Source organism: Cupressus sempervirens, chromosome 3 (genome assembly GCF_028749045.1).
Source record: "Cupressus sempervirens isolate cs-2001-9-10 chromosome 3, ASM2874904v1, whole genome shotgun sequence".
Classification (NCBI taxonomy): Eukaryota; Viridiplantae; Streptophyta; class Pinopsida; order Cupressales; family Cupressaceae; genus Cupressus; species Cupressus sempervirens.
In genome coordinates, this window is record NC_143120.1 from 1,091,416,608 (window position 1) to 1,091,435,470 (window position 18,863).

The following is an 18,863-nucleotide window of genomic DNA, read 5'->3' on the forward strand; positions in this document are numbered from 1 at the left end:
GTGTTTTCAGAAGAATCACTGTCAACATCCATAGTACTAACATGTGGTATGAAGTCATCTGGTTTTGCAAAGAACTTAGCAAGATCTAAAGGAATTAGATAAGGAAAAGTATCCTCATCATTAGAGCTATCCTCATGATTATCTGACTCAGTTTGTGACTCACAATCAAATGATCAGATTATGGTATGAATTTATTAATCCCTAGATGAAAGGGGATCTTCTTATAACCTAGACCTATTGTATCCCGAGACCTTCTAGATATTTCCATTATAGGTTCGATCAATCCTTTGTTATTACATCCAATTAGACCATTTCCTTTATAACCAAAGCGATTCATGAGCTTAAGTCTTGGACCATACTTTTTGGAAGTAATCTCAAGAGACTGTTCTATGAGGTTTGTTGGAATTTCCTCTTTATATATCCATGTAGTGATTGCTCTACTTTCATTTTCCTCTTCTAAAGGTATAGTAGCTTTGACAAAGGTACCATTGAACTTAGTTTGAGGTGATAGCACAAACAATCTCTTTGCTTTAGATGGTCTCCCATAATGACATGGAGACTCCGGAAGAGATGTCAAAGATAGAATAGGTTCTATGTAATACTCACCCATCCCAGTTTCTATAAACTTGAGTGACTTCTCCATTTCTTTTAGCTTATCGGCATGATGATCTATAGTTTCTCGATTAGTAGGTACAAATCAACATATTTCAATATGTTACATGTGTAACTAGTATTAGTAGGTATAGTAACTTCAAAGCCTTGGAATATAAACTTGATGCATTGATGGTACATTGAGGCTACAACTTGTATCTCATGTTATCCATGGCCTCCTTAATAAGATATTTTATGCTAATGGAATGTCAAGGACTTGAAAAATAACATCTCTTTCTACTAGACCAACTTGAAGTGGCAACACAACAAGACCTAGGGATTTACGCTCAACTTCATCATATGCCTTGATGATTATTTTGTGATGAGGATCAATAGACTCTTCAAAATAACCCAATTTTTTGAGTAAAGTAGAAGAACAAATGTTTAGACTAGCTCCATTGACAATGAGCACATGAAGGACATATTTCTAATTTATCATAAATTCAATGTGCAATGGTTGATTATGAGGATGACTCAATGAATTATCATCCTCTTTAGAAAAGGACAAATAGTGAGGTGAGGTCAAGTGACCCACCATAGATTGAAACCTATCAAGATCAAGATCTTGAGGTACATTTGCCTCATTTACAAATTTATCAAGAATCTGCCTATGAGCAATCAAGATTTTAAGTAATTCAAAGATTATTATTTAAGTGTTCATCCATTGCAATTGGTCAAGGATACTATAGATGGTAACCATGGAGGATGTTGCATTTTTTGTATCTTTTCCAGATGGATCAACAATAGGTTTGTCTTTATGTTGATCTATCTCGAGAGTAGAAGGTGTAGGGCCTTTAAGTACTATCTTGGCACAAGAATGCATAACAATATTGGCATAAGATTATGACTATTCTTTATCAGTTGTAAGAGATGTAGCACCTCTTAAGACAAATGGTGTTTTTGGTTTTTGTATTTTCATGTTTTCCTTTAATTGTGATAAAATCAAAATGTTCAAAGTCCATGGGTTCAATCATGTTTATCACATCATTGTCATTGTTGTATGTATAATTGACCTTGTTATTGGTTTTTTGTTTTCTCCTTTCTCATAGTGTGGAAATGACTCCTTAAAAGATTTGTGGTTCAAATTATTATTATTCCCATCCATAGTGATTTCACCATCATCAATTAAGTCTTGAACTTCATGATTTAGGTTGATAAAATTGCTTGTTTTGTGACCCTTGTTCTAATGGTATTCACAAAATGCATTCTCATTCCACCATGTGGGTCGTGGCTATGGATCATAAGGACGAGTATTATCCAATGGATTAATGATCCAATTTTGAAGTAAGGTTTTATAGAGCACATCTAGAGGTTCACCAAGAGGTGTGTACTCTCTTTTTGGTCATGTGACCCAAGATGAATTCTTTGTTTTGTTACCAACTATCTTGTTATTGAGAGTAGATTTGTCAGTAGTTTTAGACTCATTGATATTTTCTATGAGATTGAAAGCCTTTCTAGAAGGTTTGGGAGTAATATTATCAACTAATCCAATGTGTACTACCTCACTTAATTTCCTTTTGAAGGGTTATTTCACCCTTTTTGACCATAAACTCTATTTGGATAACTTGTGTAATCAAATCTTCAAAGGTGCATGGACCTTGAAGTTGTATTTTATACCCAAAATTAGGCAAAAGATTATCCATGAAGATATCAAGTTTTTCTATTTCAAGATTTTTTTTGTGAATATTTGGTATACAATTGTAGCCACCTTTGAAGAAACATGAGGAAAGGTTCTCCAATCTTTTTTTTTGAGGTTACATAGATCGCGTATGTTGACTAGATGTTGTATATTGCGTGAGTGTTGCTGAATAAACATATTAGAAATCTCATCAAATGTTTTAATACCAGTAGGTAGCCTTGAAAACCATTCCATGGCTTGACCGCCTAGATCTATGGGAATAAATGCATAAGATATGTCTAATTGTGCATGAATTCCATAGTCAAAGCACTAAATTCCCTCAAATGAGCTTGGGGATCAAATGTTTTGAAGTATTTGTTGTATTTGGGTAACTCAGCTCCTCTTGGAAAATGAGGCATATCCAAACCCTTTCAAAATGAAATGGATAAATGGTGTCTAAAGTGTATGTTTTTGTTGGTTTATCCTTGTCACAAATCATTTGGGCTGATTGTTCTTGCATGGTCTAAAGTTGTTTTTGTAACTTGGATGTTTTGGTTTCTTCTCCTTGTGTGACAATTATTTCAACATTAAATTTTTGAGGTAGTTTTGCTCCTTCTTGAGCGAGTTTGAGAAAATATTTCTCTTTCTCATCGTGGAGCAAGATCTCCATCATTTTTTGAAAGTTTTTATCTTTATGACATTTCTCTATGTCTTCGAGGGGTATCTCTTCAGTATCCCCATACTCATTTGTGTAGTTGCAAGGTTCTTTCAGTCTATTGTTTCTTTGGTAGTCTTGGTGATATTATCTCCTAGTATGGTCTCCTATTTCTTGATCTTGATCAACCATTGTAGGAGTGTAGAAGGTTTTAGTAAGTGTTTTTTGTCTAGGTTTTTTGACCAATAATTTAGCTATTTTGTTCACAGACGTATGTGTTTTGTTAATTTTTGGATGTCTTGATATAATCGATTCCTAGTTTGCTGGAAGTTTATGGAAAATATTCTTTGAGCACTAGGTGGATTGACATAGGGAAAGAGATCATGAGGACCCTTCACTAAATTCAGACTTTATGTAAACTTGGGAACCACCTCTGTCATGATTTCTACCTCTTACTCTACCACATCATGGTTTATAGGGAGAAAACATGTTTCCACTCCTTGTGACAACAATCATAAACAATGATTTAAAACAAATTTTGGACAAGGATCACACTAGAACATTGTCTCAAAGTGAGTAAGTGTGTTGTATATCTAGGTATGAATAGTCTGAGAAATGGCTAGAACAACCAAGAGTTCTAAATTTCATGACACAAGGTATAATGAACACAAGAGAACAAAATAGGACAACCAAGTAATGTGCAAATCATAAGTGATCAACTAAGCAAGAGATCAACATGTGATGCTATTTTAGACAGAGGAATGACCAAATGGTTTTAGACATAGACCAGGTTTGGATCAAGTTTTGACGAGGGTGCTCATAATAGCTCACTTTTTTTGGACAAATTTGGATAGACTCACATAAGGAAATGACTTCTAGACGAGGAAATATAGAAACCCAAGTGAGGATTCAGAACAAAAATTTTGAAATTGTTTTCTTGTGTGAGAATTCAGATGGAGCCATGCAAAGAAAAGAAAAATTGACAGTGGTGAAGGTGTTTTCTAGCGCAAAATTTTGCAGAACTACAAGCGAGAAAAGGAAAACAACTAACAAGTTTGGACTATACTAGAAGAGACTTCTAATGATTTTGGTAGTTTCTGAACATAGGAATGACAATATTTGTAAGTTTCATGTAGATATGGACATCATTTTCAGATTTTGGACATCATGTTGGTTTGTAAGTAAATAGTTGTTTTTCAGACAAGGGAGGCAAGCGGTAGTCATAAACAATCTGATCAAGGACAAAGAAACTTGGAAGGATGGGGAAGTCTTGACCTTTTGTTGTTTTGATGATTTGGACAATTTGTAGACTCAAAAAAGACACTTTTTAATTCCTATAACTAGAAATGGTAGAGGAAGAAAAATCTTTGTCTCACAACTTATGTGCATGTGTTCACCTCACACAGTTGTGTCGCCCCACTAGAGGGCACCTATGTTTTTGGTGTATTACAAAGACTCAATAACATATATGCTCAATGAAAACCCTTGTGGCAGGGGTCAAGGGCATATACCACCTTCCAGTGTCCAAGTATATGCCTATGGTAAGGATCTAGAAGAGAGATTCTTCCCCTTCCTTGCACAAAGATTATACCCCCTTTTGGAGGTGAACTAAGAAGCAACTGTCTAGAAAGTTTTTACTATCTTCCATTCACATTAATTTTTGGTGGCTTTATGAATGAAGTTGAGGCCAATAATCCACACTAACATCTATAAGTGCACACACTTGACTAGCAAGCTTGAGGGTGACACCGTCCAGTGCAACAAACATAGCCTCTTCTTGATATGTGATATCAGAATGAAGAAGAGGAAATTAACATGGCTTTGGAGTCTTTCTCCCTACAAAGCTTCTTTATTATAGTGAGTTGAAATCAATAGTGAAAGGTGTGTGCTCACTTGGGTCATTCCTGGAGATTGGATCACTTTGACATGCCCTCTATAGGTTGACTCAGACTGTAGCTTAGATTCAAGGGTCAAATTTTTTGATTTTACCAAAGGGAAAAGAACATACTCCTCTACCTTGTCACCTTACCCAAACATATATAACATGTTTATAACTGAGTTAGTTTATCAATCCCAATGTGGCTTTTTCAAAGATTTTGATTTTCCTAAAAGGAAGTCATCATCTGTTCAAAAAAAACTTTGTTTGGTAGAACTGCTAACTTTCTTGCCTCCCTTAGGTACCATCTTCCAAAGGTGTCTAGGTTTCTGATTTACTCTTGGGCATTACTTCCAAGTAGTAAAGAGCATACTCCCCTATTACTTTGTCTAGAGCCCTATAAAGTTCACAAGTCCTATTAAACTATGTGTGTAAGAAATCATTAAAATAGACACATTGTTTGAATGGGTTTGAATATATTCTTTGACATGTGAATATTTGGCTGAACATCTTGCAATCAAACCATTAGTACTTTTTTGTATGTTCATGATAAGGTATCTTTCAAAAATGATTTGCACACCATTGTTAGGCTGTTTCAAAAACAAAAAACAAAAAACAAATTCTTTAGGAAAAAGTGTTAGATCAATCAACATTATGAAAAACATAATTAAAAATCTGTAATTTTCTTTTACTGGTGTTGAGTTTCAAATGAGCTTTTGCATGATCCTGTGCAAGAATATGCTGTGTACCATGTAATAAATTATTTTTTGCATGTGAGGATACACATTTTTGCATGAGAAAGTATAGAACTATAGGTGAAAATTTAGTTTCTTCACGCAAGGATTGATCTTATCGTACGAGAATTCACTAAATGATATAGACATAAATGTTAGAAAAAATTATCAAAAGTTGTTATATACAACTCCCCCATAGAATGTTCATATAGTATTTACATGAGCTGTATATCTCTTCCTTTGTACAATTTTTCTGAAAACACTTATTCACCCATAGTATACATATCCAACAATAATCTCCCCCTTTTTGACAATAATGCCAAAGAATAAAAGAATATATATACTTATATTGAAACACCAAAATGAGAGATGAACTCTGAATGTACCTGGAGAATAAGCTGGAGAGTCTTATCCCAATTCTCTTGCAAAATTTTGCAGGTGGAAAGAGCTACTTGAACTTCAGCCGAAAGTTTAATCACATGGTCTGCAATAGAGAAGTTATTATCATGGATTAATGTCTTTGAATGTGCAATATGCTTCTGCATTGAATCCATGATGGGAAGGATCATGTTTTGGATATCTATCAATGTAGATCAGATCCTTGCCTCTTCTCTCAACAGCTCTGCCTACTTCTCTGACAAAAAATTGATCCTGAGGTGATGAGATGAGCTTGAACTGGGGTCAAGCTTCAAGTTCTGTGCGCTCACCTTCAGATCTTCATCAATTTTATTTAGTTTCTCTCTTATTCCCTTAGTGTACTCGGTAACATCACAAAGCTTAGCAAAAAGAGATGTTACATTATTAAAAGAATTTTCCATATCTGCCAAAATTGAGGTTAATGTAACCTGATTTATTGCAATGTTCTGGGAAATGTGCCCCAACACCTTATTATCAAATTTCTTTGTTGCACGCTCAATCAGCTTTTCTTGTCCGGAGGCATCTTCATTGAATTTATTAACTGCCTCTTCCAATTGAATAAAAATGTGTTGAGAAGTATCAACATCAACACCTATAGCCTCAGTAATTATGTTCTAGGCATCCTCAATTATCCTGTATTCCTTATCCCTTTCCGATCTTAACTGCATCTGAGTAGCCTTTTTCTCAATAAGTTGACTAGCATACCTCATTTCTTCAATGGTAGCATTATCAAAGTCAATCTTTGGAATTATTATCTCTGTGTCTAAGTCAATGTCTTCAGGAATTTCCTTTCCAGTGATCATAAGTCTTAATGGTTTCTTTTGTTTGACTTCTGAGATGACTGGTTTGACCTTTGGAATAGACACAACAATAGAGATAGAAGGACTAGCAGTAAAAACTGGGATGCTTGAGGTTTGAGTGCCAATAGGAGTATGTACAGGGTCAAAAATTTGAGTACTGGCCAAAAATGGTGATACACTCGATAATATAGTATCTAAGCTTACTGTGCCTAAAGTAGATGGCGACAAAATTGTAGAACAAATTGGAGTAGTCAAAATTGGAGAACTCACAACAATACCAACTGATGATGATGGAGTCGAGGAGGCCAACTCGGTAGATGAAGAGGGGTGCAACTCAGTAGACGAAGAGGGATGCAGCTTAGTAGATGAAGTGGTAGTCACTTCCACTGATGATACCTGGAGCTGAGATATGGCAGGTGTAGATGGTAAATCTGGTGTAGATGAACCTGCTGAAGCTGACTCCAACCTTGATGATGTCACAGGTTTAGCTGGGGAGTGAGGAAGGGATGCAATAACTGCTGCTGCAATTTTTACCATATCATCCTCCTTATCTTCCTCTTCAGCTTCTTCCTCTTTCTCTTCCATCATTGCATGCAACTCTCCTAGTGTAACTGTGATGGATGGAGCGCTATCTGATTCATCACTGCTGCTGCTGCTGTCATCATCCTTTATTTCTACTGGGTCTACACTGGGCTTATGTAGATGATAGATGTTTTTCCACATGTTTGTAGCATCATTTACAACATGCTCTATATCTTTGATCAAAATCAAACAAGTGTGAAATCTAATCATCATTTTACCTTCATGGGTTTTCAATTCAGATTTTACCTCTGCTCCAGTGAGACTAGGCCGAAGATTCTTTAGGGATTGCTCATATATATCTTTTATCATCTTGGTGGCTAACTCCCATCATGACTGTACTCTCTCCAGTAATTCTTTAGAGATATGAGGAGCAATCTGGTCCGGGGAGTATTTCCATTTTCCCATTTTGTTAAGTACCAGTTCCTCAATCTGCATTTTCTCTGCATCAGTCCTTGTCTCAAATTTCAATGCCTTGAAATTTGTGATGCCAGTTCCTTCTTCCAATGATTTGAGCCTTTGCTCGAATGTAGGTGCAGGCTTGACCAATACAGGTTCCTGAATACCTTTTCTTGTCCTCCGAGTAAATACTGCAGTAGGCTGCTTCTTGGGCTTGGTAATGATTACCTTGCCTTTCTTCTTTGCTGGTTGCTCTTCTTCTGATTCTTTTTCTCCTTCTTCTTCTTCTTCACTTTCTTTATCTTCACCTTTTCCCTCGGTGAGCATAAGAGGACCTATTGCAGTTTTCAGTTTGGCCACTTTCCTCTTACCTTTTGAGATTTTACCATTCTCTCATTGACTTGTTTTTCAGAGATTAGATCACTTTGTAAGCTTGCATTGATTTGCCTTTCAGTAATTAAGTCATTTCTCAAATTCTCATTCTCAGATCTTAGATTCATAATTTCTTCATTTGCATTAGATAATTGAGTTACAAGATTTTCAAGCTGAGAGGATTGATTATTCCTTACCTCTAAGTCTTCAGCTGCCTTGTTCCTTTGCTCCAAGATTTCACATAGCCTGATGGACTGGATTTCTTGTTCTATTTTGAGCTTTCTTAATTCTTCCTGCAGAGATCCATTCTTTTCTAAAAGTTCTTTGATTGCTTTGTCAGCTTCATCTGCACTACTTGATGGTGAGAGATCTTCAATCTTTTCTTCAACATACTGATGGTCATTCATTTTCCTTGCAAGTTCTTTTCTTCTTTTCAAGGATTGTGAAAGATGCTCTTTTGCTTCATTGAGTTGAGCCATGGCCATTTTCAGATCTAGCTTTTCATTCTCAATAGTTTTGTCAAGTTTGAATATCTCCATTGTCCTTGATCTTTGCTCAAGCTGTGAAACTTTTATCTTGAGAGCCTTATTGCTCTGATACCAATTGTTGGAAATATTCAAGATGTGACAAGTTACTGAGAGGGGAGGGGTGAATCAGTAACTTTAAAATTTCAAATAATAAAACTGCATACTGATATATTCACCATTCATCCAAGTAACCTACTGTAAGCATGAAACAAAATCATTTGCAACACTTGAACACACAGATTTGGTGACCCAGAAACCTTCCAAATAGAAAGTAAAACTGAGGTGGGGATGAAACCCACAAAGCTTCGTTACTGCAGTATGAAGTTGGCCGGTTAAGGCTTACAATGACCACTTCTGGTGATCTGCCCTGTTAGGAGCACAAAGGATTGCTAGATCCACCTTGTTAGAGGATTTAAAAACATACAATAAAGTATGCACTCTGTTAGGAGATTTACAAAAGACTGTTAAGTCTACCTTGTTAAAGGATTTAAAAAACTGATTCACCTGTTAGAATGAAACAGTGGATCTGATTACAACTGATTGCTGATAAGATCCGCTATGCTCTGATTCACCTTGATGTGATAGATAAAACTTTTTTGCTCCAAAACTCGACCTTGCTGAATTCCTTCACAACTCAGTACACATACTTTCGCACGCATGTATTTCTTTCACACTTTCGCATATTCATTACCATTACTATTTCCATTACAATTACATTTGAATGATATAATACATTGCATATATATACCATCCAAATAAACAATACATGCAAGGTCGGCCAAAACAACAAGTGCAAATCTCTATACAAAGTCGGCCCAAGGTAAAAACTCGGGTTCACTGAACTGACTCGGTGTCCTTCTGATACTCGGCATCCACTGCGTTACTCGGCATCGTCATGCACTCGGTAGAAGTGAAGGCACGATCCATACTAAACACTTTGAGTAGTTCTAAACTCGATAACCACTATAGACTCGGTAGAAGAGATGTCACTCGGTGAACACTTCTATCTGAACTGTAGCTCGGTGATCAAAGGAAACACTCGATAGAACCTTGTGACTCGGTGATAGTTAGTTTCCTTGATAACCGTCTGAGCTCGGTAAAATTAATTTCCTTGATAACCTCAGGAGCTCAGTTATCACGAAGTTCTCGGTCAATACTAAGTACATCTTCACTCGGTAAAAAATGATTCCTTTCTTTACCTCGAACACTCGGTAAACACTGGCTGCTTTGTTCACCTCGATTACTCGGTAAACACTGAATTCTTTGTTCACCTTGATCACTCGGTAAACACTGACTTCTTTGTTCACCTTGATCACTCGGTAAACACTGAGAACTAGGTAAAGCTTGGCTTACAAAGGAATGTCCAATGAGAGCTCGGTAAGCATTCAGAATCCAATAAGTGTTGTAACTAATGACAAAAATGTATCATAATGCCAACACTTATCGTACAAGAATTCACTAAATGATATAGACATAAATGTTAGAAAAAATTATCAAAAGTTGAGGCCAAAAAATTGATTTTTCTACCCACGGTGGCTGCCATAAATGTATGTGCTAATGATGGGCCTCTAAATCCACACACACTTCAACATGATCTTTACATGTCAGAAACATCCCCAAATGAACATGGGATTGTCTATTCAGTATGACCCAACAAAGTGATTGTTCCCTTCTAACTAAACACGATTTTGCTATTCACTCTCAGAGTTGAGAGGTCAACAACCAAAATGATTAGTACGAAGGATTTGAAAGCAATACAAATGCAATCTAATCTAAATGGAAATGAAACTAATATAAGAACAATTGAAAGTAAGAATTAGATGAATGTATTTAAAGCTAAATGATGAGCATATGAAAACAAGAGCAAGTTTGAATGCAAGATAATTGAGTAATCAAATTGGCATTAATTTGCTACTATTCATGTGCATCCTCTGAAATGAGGGATTGAAGATTTTTTATATAGAAGGTTGGAATTTGATCAACGGTTGAGTTTAAATTGAATGAACATTTGAGATTTGAAGAATATTTAGTTAGAATAGAAAGTTCCCTTATGAAAAGGAAGTTAACTGATTGCTTTTAGGTGGAATAAGGAGTTAACTAATTTGATTCCTTTTCTGATTTTAGTCAACTCAATATTTCCAATTCTAAACTGAAGAGAGAATACTAGAGAAGATATTTGATTTAAAAAGGTTAAATATGACCTCATAATTGAATCATCTAATTAATTGAATAATTAAATTCAATAATTAGAATGAGGGTGTTTAATTAAATCAAATACATTTAATTCCTCATGTGTATAAGCTAAAGTGGTGAATTTCATTTAATGAAAGTACTAAGACTTATAATTAAATCAAATCAATTAATATGTTTAATTTAGATAATTCAGTTGATATTTGTAATCACCTAAAAATGGTCATCTAGACTATTAGCCCCCTTTTCAACATTTTGGCTAAATTAATTTAATCATTTACCTAGACCAAATTGCTAATAATCAATTTATTTGATTATAACCTATAGTTTGACTATGCTATCCTAAGTTCATTATTTGATTAAAAGAACATGTCCCCTTTTAATTAAATAAAACACCCCATTCTTCTAACCCACTTAAAGTGCACACATAAAGTCCTTTTTCTATTTTACAATTAAAAGAAAAGGCTTTGTGACTTTTTTCTTATATGAAAAGTCAACTTATATTCTATTGGTTGACTTGTGTGTGCACATGGATCACTCCTCTTTTCGAATTCAACCGTTGATCATCCACCATCTTCATCTTGATCTCCACCATCCATACATCTTTAAAAGGGAGAGAGCTTTCCCCCTCAATCGATCCTCATTTTGAATATTGTTATGCTGCAGGTTTTCTAACAGGTTTCTTTGGAGCTTTGTGGAGAACTTCTATTTCTTGTCTACATTCTCTCATCCATGGCATCATGACATTATAGCTTAGCTTAGCTTTCATTTTTACATGTAGCTTAATCTCACATAGCTTAATAATGGTATTGTAACACTCTCATCCATGCTTAGAATAATTTCATTTTTCATATTCATGCTAGCTTAATCTTTAGTTGCATTGCATCCTTGAGGAACTCCTTGGGACATTTGCATTCTTGCATCTTGTCTTTGGAACCTCCCATTGCATGGTTTACTAGCAAGAAGGGTATCTCTAAGGCTCATCTGAGAGCCTTCTTATTCTTGAAATATACTCTCTTGCACTCCATGGATAGGGAGCTCTAAGCCGGCATCTAAGCATTCCAACTCATGGAATCGTTTGGATAGAATGGTTTAGAGTGTGACACATTTCTAGTGTACAATATCTAGGAGTGAAATAAAGTATGCAATTAATATAGATTAGGGATTTTCTACATTTGACACTTAGGTCGAGTAGAGATTATCAAAATCAGAATTTCCTAGTACAATACGACTTTAAGTAAGGTTGATAAATTGAAATTGGTTCAGAATACCAATGTGCCAATTTAGGGGTATTACAAGAACATACAAATGAAGGATATGTAATCAGTATAAAGAATAGAAAGATAAGGATCAATAAAGGAATTAAAAGGAAGATGTAATTATTGAAGAAGAGGTAAGGAAGATGATAAATGAAGGTACAAACTTATTCAACATAACTGATCCAATAGATCAAGGTGACATTCTATTTTCCATACCATTAGTCTAGACCACAATTGATCTTAATGTCAAGTACAACATTGTATGTAGTGAGGAAGTGGTAGAAAGAACATGGGAAGCTAAATTGAGACCCCAAATTCGTCAAGTATGTAGACATTATTGGTAAGTGACTTGAGCATAGCCATTTTTAGTATAGATAAGAAAAATACTTAGGATTTACATTATGAATATTATCTAATGAATATTTTATTGATGTATTTTTCTAAAGCCAAGGAACGGTTAGAGAAAAAGTCAAAAAAATATAAAAGAATTTTACAAAAAGCATTGGAATGATTACAAAAGAAGTTAACAGTACACAAATCTATTAGCATAACTAACTTAGTTGACTAACTAATGATGCTGATTGATAAGGTAAGCTGATGATGATAATGTTAATGATGATACAATCTAGATTAGAACATGATTTGATTACAAGATAATCATTTATACTATTATTATTGATATCAAACTATTTAGCATGTTATTTTAACTTGTTACCATATATTCATTAGAATAAAGAGTGAGTTATATATTGAATTAGTATTTATTTTGTACAAAGATGTTAAGTGATGAGTGTAGATGCTAAATATATGAAAAAATCTATTGATGTGAAGGTTTGAGTAAGTTATGAAGATAGGAATCAAACCAAGTAATAGTTGGAATATACAATGATGGACATTTGAATGATTTGATTGTTTATCGATATATGCAAAGGAATTAGTTGATTAGATTGTTGAATATGATTCATGAAGATGTTGAGAAGACATGGTGATGATAGCACATTTGATGGTAAGCTAAACATATGAATAGGTAAAGGAAGCATCTTGTCGATAAACTAAGGTCTTATTAGTAAATAAAAAAGTGCACATGAGAACTGGACATATTAGTACAAAGGATAAATCATCTTATCATAATAAAGGAAGGATAGGTAAAGAGGTAAACATAAAAAGGCTTATTCACAAACCAAGAATAGTTCATTTGTAGACACCTAAATCTGGCATCATTGATTAAGCATTTAATATTTAATTAATTCAATGTCATCCCTTAGTTAGTTAAATCAGTTAATCAACTATAGCCAGATTGATAAAATCAAATGACAAACCAAAATTCTAATTATCAATTAAATCTCCATTCTCCTATTAAACTAAATAAATGCACAAGATCAATTTAATTTAATTCCTAAAGACCCCTTTGATTTAATATATCATTTCAAATCAATCCCCAACCCCTACCTATTCCTAAATCCTTATCATTAGCTAAATCCAACCCATTCATCCATGCTAAACCTTGCTTAGCTAACTAATCAATCCACCTCATAAGTGTTATCCTACTTACATACCTCTAACATTCCACTTGCATCCTAATTCCTTCCTAAGATAAGCCTAATTCCCTCCTTAAGTATGTGAACAACTTTAACCAAGGGTTAAGAAGTCCTAAGCCAAACCAAAGTCAAACTTCTACCCCATCCTTCTTACATTCCTATCCAAAAGACTTTAAAGCTCTTATATGTATTAAAGGATCTTTAAGGTCTCTTACATCTCTCTTCCACACTCCTTCTCCCTCATAACTCACTTTGACCATCCCCTCACATCCAATCCCCTTGTAACACTTGTTACAAGGATGTGAATTTGAAGAAGAAAAATCCACGTGCTCCCATTTTCTTGCATCCTATCCTTCCCTCATCCTTCCTATTGGAAATGGAAAGGAGTAATTGAAAGGGGAGGGGTGAATGAGTTACTACAAAAACAAATCCAAAGTCCCTTTTAAGATGTCAACACAATATAAAACCAAATCATGCTATAAATCAGTTAACATTGAATATTTTGTTGTAACTTAGTTAACACAAATAATTAGATTTGAGATATTAATGTGAATACCCTTTATTAACTTAGTTGTAGAAAAATAAAGGAAATAACATGAACACAAGAGGCACCAAGATTAAACATGGAAATCTAATTTGGGAAAACCACCAATTGCAACTAGTTACTATTTTTCACTCTTTTGAAGTGAGTCCTATTAGGAGTCAATCCTATTAAAGGTTAAAAAACAAACTATTAGGTGTTAACCTATTAGAGGATTTAATTCACCTTGTTAGGAGTGACCTTATTAGAGGTCTTTAGACACTTCAATCTAGAAATGCCACCTTATTAGAGGATTTTCTAAATAGCTATTAGGCTAACTTTGTTAAGAGATTTGAATCACTGCTACAATTATTAGAGAGTAACAATGACTTGACTTGATTGTTGGTGAAACTATTTTTCTAATTTAGATCTTAGTTCTGACTTGATTTTTTGATCCTCCTTGATCAGAATGTTCTATTCAGCTCGATCAACTTGGATGCTCTGCCCTTTACAGATATCCTTCAAATTCACTTCCTTAATTCATCTTCTTCAATTCCATATTCAATCCTCAACTTGAGCTTGGGTGATCCCACAATAATGGGTTCCACTTTTTGACCAATTTTGACACTGAAATCAATATTTTTGCAACAAACATCACGTTCAAGTGACTATATCTCCAAAACTATAAATAATTTCAAGATGACATAAACTAGTGATTTTGAGTACTTTGTTCCTACTTTGTAACCATATTTTTTAATCTAAAAAAAAAAATTACTTATGTAAATTTTTTTTATCTCCTCCGAAAAGTGGTACATAATAAAATTCAATATTTTAAAAAGTGACAGTCTGTTTGACACACAACTTTTTTTCTAGAAATGATAATGAAGTAATTCTTTCGATGTTAGATTTGTAACATCAATATCCAGAGGATGCATTTGGGTTGATTTATTTTGGTTGAATATTGTATAGTTTATGAAGTTTTGAAGTGACATGAACCATAATTCAGACATACATTCCGTTTGACACAGATAATTTGAAGCCAATTTATCGTAAACCATTTTTTTTTTTTTTGAATAGAAAGGTATCTCAATAAGCCAGTGCCTCCATATTTTTCAAAATTTTTTTGACCTAATTTACTAATTTTTCCAAGGTGTCAAAGTCAGTTGATGTTCAATTGATAATGAACCTATAATGAGTTAAACTCATATTTGAAAGTCTTAATGATTAAATTATGTATTAAAATTATAGTCGTTGGAAAGCTTGCTCCGAGCAGCACATTTTGACATTTTTAATTTTATAGTAGGAGATCATTCTCCTACAATTATGGAAGTCAAAAGAGCAAAAAAAAAAAGAAAAAAGAAAAAAGGTTAAATTTTTTGTGATTTTGCATGTTCGTGCGAACATGGCATTCGCGTGAACACGTTTACCATGTTCACGTGAACGTATGTTCACCGAACATGCAAATCATGTTTACGCAAAAATATTTATCACATATGTTTGTGCGAACATATGAAATATGTTCACGTGAACATGATTAAAAAAAAAGTTCATGTGAACACAATAAGTGTGTTCACGCGAACATATGGTAAACTCAATTTTCCATTTTGCAATTTTTTTCATTTTTGTTCGTCCTACTAAAGTGGAACCCATTATTGTGGGTTCACCCACTTTCATATATATGATTCACCTTGTCAAGTCAACTTGAAAGCTCTTTTAATCAAATAATTTTGATCCCTTAAGTCAGCTTGTATTAACCAATAAATTTATCAAACTTAATATACTAATAATCGACTAATATAGAATTGAGTACTCGGTCAACATAGAAGATCCCTTTGTTAACTAACCCAACTTGGTTAGAACAAGAGTTTTAACATTAAATGACCTAACTCAGTCAATACTGACTTCATGCTGTCTTCCCTTTGTTAACTGATAGAACTTGGTCAACACCATCTTTGAACTTGGTTATAACTGAACACTCGACACACATAAGAAACTACCTTTTATGCTCGAGTGAGCTTAGCTATTATTGAATTCTTGGTAAATAATTGACCTTTTGTGTAACATCAAAGACAACATATAATTGAATAATTATTTTCAACAATCTCCCTCTTTGGCATTGATGGCAACACAACATTTCATAATATATAGAAATTTTAGAGAAAAACATAAGGATAATATCCTTAGTTTCATTTCTATTCTCATCCATGAGAACTCCCTCTATCAGTGAGAACTCCCTCTGACATCAATCTCTCCCTCTAACTTATTGATCTCTTCTTATGCAAAATGAACTTGTTGATACAAATTTTTTCTCTAATATGACAACAAACTCTCCCTCTTTGACATCTCATGCCAAAGACAATAATCAATGTATTTCTCATGTACCTAATGTACTAATTCATATGTAATTTTCTCTGACAATACTACATCAACTTTTCTAATCAACAAAATGCATGGTTGATGCATCACTAAACATTGTTTAGTGAGCTTCAGATAGGGGAATGAACCCTAGCTTATCTCTTAGATAAAAAATGAATTCTCAGGTAAAGGCTTGGTGAATATGAATGCAATTTGTTCCTTTGAATTCACATATTCCAATATAACTTCTTTGTCTTGCACTAATTCTCTCAGAAAATGATATTTTATTGCAATGTGCTTTGTCTTGGTATGTATCACTAGATTCTTGGATATGTTAATTAGACTAGTGTTATCATAGAAGATAACTATTGGATCCTTGATTTATTCCTTCATACCTAACAATAGTTGTTTGAACCAAATAATGTTGGAATAATTAACTGCTATTACAACATATTTTTCTTCTACTGTAGACTGAGAGATGCAATTCTATTTATTTCTTGTCCAAGACACTAGCCTCTTTCCAAGAAAGAATGCTCCACAATTAGTTCTTTTCCTGTCATCGATACTTCCTGCCCAATTAGCATTAGTGAAGGTTTTCAATTCAAATTTGCCTCTATTCTTATACCACAAACCCTTATCTTTAGTACCTTTTAGATACCTCATAATTCTTTTTATTTCCATCATATGATTTTCCTTTGGATTAGTAGGAAATCTTGCCACCATAGCAACTAATAATGTAATATCAGGTCTTATGTGTACCACATACTAAAGTTTTCCAATCATTGATCTATATGTAATCTGATCTACCTCTTTAGAATCATCATTTTTGGAAAGCTTATGTCGAGTAGATATAGGTGTTCCAACTAGTCTAGAATCCTCCATTCTAAATTTCTTCAATATCCCCTCTAACAAAAACTTTACTTCCTCTTATTGAGATACAGTTAGAACTATTTCTAACTCGAGTTACATTGGCTGCAACTCAGGTTGTACTGGCTGCAACTCGATCTCCTCTATCTAAGACTCGGTTCCCATATTCTATTACTATAGATCCTTTGTCTAAGATAGAAAACATGTAGATTCAATGAAGTCTAGGTAAAAAAAATTACCTTTTGTTGGATTGCCAGTCCTAACTAGATTTCCTTTCCCATCCAACAACTTGGCCTTTCCACTCATGAATTCTACCTTGAATCCAATGTTGTTCAACTGTGCCACATGAAGTAGATTATGTTTAAATCCTTCAAACTAGTAGGCATTGTGACATCTGAGTTCATCAGTCAATGTGATGCAACCTTTTCCATTTACATAACAAAGTTCATCATTTCCAAATCTAACACTCCCACCATCATAGTGTTCCAAGTGCTCAAAGTTTGATTTATAACTACTCATGTGGTAAGAACAACCACTATCAATAATCCATGCGTCATTCTTGATAATATGAGAAATGAGGGCCATCTTATCATTTTCATCATTTGATTCATCTTTAATAGCAATGTAAACCATCTCATCTTCATAACTACTATTAAAACTATTTAGCCATGTAACAAGATTTCTTACCTTTTTCATTGTAGTCTTTGTAGCTTTTGAAATATTTCTTGCCTCTATAGTTGTCATGCTTATTTTCTTCTTTGCCTTCTTTTTTTGGACACCTTGCAACAATGTGGCCAACTTCTTCACAAGAAAAAAAAAAGAGGTATTTTACTTTTGTACTTTCTTTTTCCTTTAGGGAATCTTCTTTCAAGTAGATCTTCAATGACTTAAAGGTCATCATCAAAATTATCTTCATCTTCACTATCAGACTTTTTCTTTTAGATTTTCCACCTTTTTTCTTGAGTGATAGTTTAGCTTGAAATGCAGACTCAATGCTATCAGAGTTAGGAACATAGTTATCAAAGTTATCTAACTCAAAGGCTATCAACCTTCCTACTAATGAATCCAAAGTTATATCATTTTTGGGATCACATCACATTTCTTGAATAGCTAAAACTCTAATTGCATAAACAAGAATAAGAGTTCTGAGTACCTTGTTGACTACTGTCACATAATCTATTTTCCCTCCCAAGGCTCTGATTGCACTCACACTTGCTTTGATTCTTTCACTGTATTGTGCAATATTTTTATTTTCTCTCATCTCCATTTGATAAAAAATACCTCTTAGACTTTCTACTTTAGCTCTCCTCACATTGTCATTCCTCCACAGATATATTTCAGCTTGTTTCACATTTCATGAGCAGTAGGAAAATCTTTGACTTCTTCAAATTCAACATAATTGAGAGTAGAGGCAATGCCAATCATCATTATGTTGTGATTCTTATTTTCCACAATTTGATCCATAGACAAAGGTCCAGTAGGTGCGACATACTTGTCCTCTAGGTA